We start from the raw sequence: 5738 nt of genomic DNA on the forward strand, positions 1-5738 counted from the left end.
AAGCTGCAATAATCAATACTGTGCAACATATTTGACGTACCAAACTCTGTTGTTGTTTTTTAGCAGCTTGTGGTAGTTTTTATTTATCTGTTACTGTTTTGTTTTACTCTGACTGCTCTTGTTGGTGGTGTTTTTTCTAGAGCAGGCAGCATAAAAGCTCTGATAAAACCCACTGTACTCTAGCTGATCAGCACCAAAGGGCACACAGACAAAGTCAGCGACTTGCTGATGAACAGCACTTCACCCAATTTGAATGTTATCAGATGATTGTATGTATGTAAGTATGAGCGAGTAGGGGCCTGCTCTGCCTGCTAGTACGGCCAGTAGGTCGTTGAAGACAGTTGGGCTGCTGAATTAACATGTGTTGTTTAGTGGCACCCCCTAGTGGTCGTAGTATTTATGGATGACGCAGAGGAAGTGGAAGTGACATTACTAGCCCTGTTTCCATTAGGGGAAAGAGTGGCCGGGAAAGTCTCAGGCCACGGCCTCTCAAATGGACGCTCACTCAGCATGTCCCCGTTACAGAAAATGCCCCAGAGGGATTTGTGAGACTCCGGAGGTGATGTATGGTTTTTGATCGTAGCGTAATTGCTTAGCGACAGTTTCGACTGTGACATCACATACACCACGGATTAAACACAGGGGAGATGCAACTGTGGCCACCATCTCGAACTGTGCACAAAGTCGGCTGCTGATCATAAACAAACCAGCATGGCTAATTGTGCACAGCATCTGCAGCTGATCATAAACATTGTGATCGTGAATTAACCTAATAGCTAACTGTGTGTCCGGTGCTTGTTGTAAACAAACAGAGATCGCTAAGTGAACACCTCCTGCAGCAGCAGCACATACACACTGTACTGCTACAGAGCTAACTGTTGGCCTATTAGCACTGTGCTACCGTGCACCTCATTCCGCTAAGCCGGACTGCACTATGAAAGGGCAGAAAATCACGCCTTTGTGGGATCACTATGAATGCCCTAAGGCGAAGAGCTGGCACAGATCTTTCAGCAATATAGTGGGGATTTGTGGGACCACACTATGAAAGAGGCTTATGTTTATTGTCGCTTGTGACCACTCGCTACTTGCCGGCTTTTACAAATGGAAAGTGTTGTTGTGGCATTGAGTACTACGTCACATCCTGCTTAGCATTCTATCCAATCAGCAACCAGGCTTTTTTCAGGGGAGAAAAAACATCGACCACTCCGAACGGCTCATATTCAAATTAGGGGTGTTTCGGCGAGTGAAACCTGCCTCATTGCGGGTATTCGATTGTAATGGAAACACCCATACTGACCCCTAAATTCCAGTGAATGCATAACGGCTGCAGATCCGTCGGCGGAGCCAATACTCATTCATTATAATCACTGTGTGAGATTCCACCGACTCCGTATCTGCTGTGTAGTATCTGCTCGCAACACTTGCGCAAAGCTTCTATTTTTGATGGACGACAGAGCACGGCGCATCAATTCAGCACAGAGCAGATCGTTCGGGGCAGGAAGTTGTGCACAGACACAAAATAAAACATCCGGTATATTTTCAAAATAAAATACCTCGGATTCACGGTGGATCATATTTCACAACTTGAAGACATCATGATGGGCGGGGACAGACCTGAAGTCAACAGGTTAGACGTTATCACTCGTCTTTTCACCCCACTGACACCATGGATGAGGAGATGTTGATTCTGGAGGTCCAAAATCATACAATTATCTATGACCCGCCACATCCTTTATATAAAGACAATCATAAAAAGGAAGTGGCTTGGAAAACCATCGCAGGAGTAATGGGAGTGGATGGTAAGTTACTAATATGGTCCAATAAATGTTGTTTGAAAGCAAATGATCTGTTCTTGTACATTAAATGATATAAATAGATATACATGTAGAAAATCCGGTTATATCACTTGATTACGCGTGAATTTGTGAGATCTCGTGCGTCCTCGGGACTCCGCTGTCCGCAACAGTGCGGATCACAGACGGATCCGGTGTGTGTTGAAGGACTGCGGGGATACGCAGCCGTTGCGGACGGACACGTTTCAGAGTCGTATCGCATCCAGTGGAATCCTGGGGTGAGTGGGAAAACAACGAGGGAAACAAAGGAACACAGTTTAAAGCACAAAAAGTTGCGTTTTAGGGATAGAGACCAGGGATGGAGACCGGGGTTCATGTCCCAAGTGAAAACAAAAAAATGACAATGTTATTTGAAGTAACGTCAATTAATGCCCGCTGGATGTGTTAAGAGACAACTGTTAACATATTAGTCAAAACTTTATAGGGTATAATACCTGTTTGCAGCTTATTCCATTGCACCAGGTGGCAGAAAAATAACTTTATTCTGATTAATAAACAAAATGTGACATTGATTGATTCTTGATGTTGATTACATGCATTTTATTACTTATATTGTGATAAATTGTGTAAATTACCTTTTTATCTAATTCACCTGAACATGCATAATTTCCACTTTTGTGAAGTCGGTTTCACAGGATCCTGTTTGTGTCAGTGGCTAATATTGAGGTTGTCCCAACTCAGGGTGACTTAAGGAAGAAGATTAGGACCAAATTAAACAAACAACGAAGCACTAACAATATATCATACATATAAACTTCATCACACACTTATCTGTATTCATTTGTGTCTGGATCCCCAGTAGTAAACAAATCAAAGCTGTATGGATATAAATTCTACCTTTACATTAAGGTCTTAAATCCTAAAACACAGCATTTTCAAAGTGAAACCTCATGTCCTGAACTGGTCCTCATAAATGTAGAAATACAAGTATACTCACATCCGTACTGTACACATAAGCTGAGCAGTGGGAAGAGAGCACCTTTTTTGTGTGGCGTTGAGATAAATAGGATTAGGGATTTGGGAGATTTAGGGGGAATAATCCGTCTGTGTATCGGAGAGAGGCAGCAGCGGTGATGATCAAAAGAGAACGCTGTGATTCAGAGCTCAGAAATCTCTGGATAGACTGGAAACTTGGAGTGACATTTTCTCCATTTTTTTCTCCAAGGATCAGCTTTCATTTTGTCACTGTGACTGCTGTAATTGCAACATAATCACCTCATACTGTACAACACTTTGTGGAGTGTGTGTGTGTGTGTGTGTGTGTGTGTGTGTGTACGAGAGCCGGGGATAGACAGAGAATTATATATTCACAGTAATTAATCAGATTTACAGTTTACATCAGGGGAGAGAGAGTCTGTTTGTTGTGGGTGTTAGTATTAAGCAGGGGATTGGACTTGGTTATTTAACACGGAGTTGTATGAACAGCTGCTCTGTTCTGCTACTATCTATACCTCCATATCAATACCCCATAGGCTGAAAAAAAAATCCACAAAAACTCACCGGTAACTTCTCTTTCCTGCAGACTGAAACCTCCTCTGTTGGTCGAGTGGGCCACCCAGCTTCTTCATTCTCTGCCTTTACCCACTTAATGCTATTCAGGACCACAAGAGGCTGGAGCTGAACCTAAAAGCAGGAAAACAATGTGCACAGGTCATGTGTTTCCACAGGATCAACAAAGTTGCAGTGTTACTGCATGACTTGCCGGAATGAGCAGTAGTCTCTTTAAAGAAAATCAGAGATGCGTTCAAATGCAAATGTTTCCTTTTTCAGTCTGAATTTAAAAACCCACCAGAAGTAGTTTAGAAATAGTTTTTTTTTCTTTTGAGGCAACCTGATTGAGTTTTTCCTGTTTGCATGTGCATTGAGAACACCTCAACATGTAAAATAATATCATGTGTGGGATTAATATAGACTACAGTTACATGCACAGAATATTCAGGTTTTGCCCTTATTTCAAAAAAGAATATATTCCTTCCTTAGCTGTAGCTGGCTACAAAATAAGTAAAACAATATAATATATTCTACTATTATTCATTTTTATATGCATACTCAAAATAAACATCTAGAGCCTTGAATGCCATTTTCTTTTTTCATTTCCTTAACCATCTTGTTTGAAAGGTTGACTTTGCATCAGAATGGGGAAGAAAGGTGATTTAAGTGACTTAGAACATTGCACGGTTGTTGTGTTTAAGAAACTACTGATCTACTGGGATTTTCACACCCAACCATCTGTAGAGTTTTCAGAGAAACGGTCGGAAAAGAAGAAATATCCAGTGAGCTGCAGTTCTCTTGGTGAAAATGCCAGAGGTCAGAGAATAGCCAGACTGGTTCGAGATGATAGAAAGGCAACAGTAACTCAAATAACCACCATCTCTGAACAGGCTAAAGTAGCAGAAGACCACACCAACACTTTATTAGCTACACCATGAAAGCTGATAAACTGGCCGGTGAGTGTAAATGCACGATGAGAAAAAATGCTGCATCGTCAAGAAGATCGAGTGGGTGGAAGTCACTAGATTTCTATCTCGTCCTCATTTGACAAGATTTGACATTAACCACTTGTAGTCTAGCTAAGTTAGTACATTAAAAGTGTTACTGTAGCAGCTGGAGCTTTTCAAGCAGAAATCATTCAGTCAAGTTGCTTGCTGTGTCAAGTGGAGTCACACTCCATTCAGGTACATTTCAGCCCTTGAATCATCATTACTTTTTAAATATATAAATATTTTACTATTTACTGGATGTTGTTCATCTTAAGTGTTAACAGTCATATCGTTCATACAATATGAAGATTGTAAATGCCACGTTATGTAATTTTATGTTTCTATAGATAAGATGGTAAAAGAAAAAAGCTTGTTTGTTTTCGCAACCTAATTCAACATAATGTCATGTGAACATAGTTCTGTGTAAATCATATATTATGTACTTACTCACTTTCACAAAGATGAAGGCTGTCAAGCAAACAGGATTCAAGGTCCGGTCGATATATCTTTGGAAAGAAACTCTTGAGAACGAACACAGTGTGAGCATCAGAACAACTCCATCAGCATTAAAACATGACACTGTTCTTTACGCAGTAATAGGTCAATGCATTCTCTTGAATGGGTTTGGAAGATATCTTTTGACATCTAAGGCACAACAGTTTGCAGGATACCCTAAAAAACTTGTCCGTTCTATATAAGGTTGTGAAATAGTTGCATTGTCGCTGTGACTACTTGGATCTACTTGGTTAGGTTTAGGCAATAAAACTACACTGCAAATTATTTGATAAAAGATTTTTTTTAAATTTAATTTAGAAGTGTTAGATAATTTATCTTGTTTTAAGAGTTAATTTCTTATTTTAAGTGTTCAACATGCTTATTTCTAGATTTAACAATCTTAAGTCAAAAAATCTTGTCAAGTGAAATTATCTGTCTATGCAGCAAGATAATTTCCCTCAGATTTAGTGTTTTTATTTTGTTTTTAGACGCCCCTTTTTGCAGTGTACTTGGTTATGTTTAGAAAAAGATCAGGGTTTGGGTTTAAATAAGTACATAACTATTGGTCACAGCTATGTAAGTGACAAAGTATCACATATGGAAGTTAGTTTACAGTTTAACTAAAAATAACCATGTTGACTTTTGGTTTTAGAGAGTTCTCCTGGGTTTCATAAATATATACTGTACTTTGTCTAAAGGAACCTCGAAGAAGGTTAAGACACAACTTAGCATTCACAATCTTTTTGTCTTACTTACCTGTTTACCTGTCTTTGCTTACTTCCGTTTACAAGGCTGATTGTAAAAACTCAGTCTCCATCGTATACCTATACTGGATCAAAAGACTTTCAGTGAGGTCCTGACATTCTCTTGTATGAACGCAAAAAGTGAAAGACCACTCCAGTTACAAAAA

Source organism: Centropristis striata, chromosome 7, assembly GCF_030273125.1.
Source record: "Centropristis striata isolate RG_2023a ecotype Rhode Island chromosome 7, C.striata_1.0, whole genome shotgun sequence".
Classification (NCBI taxonomy): Eukaryota; Metazoa; Chordata; class Actinopteri; order Perciformes; family Serranidae; genus Centropristis; species Centropristis striata.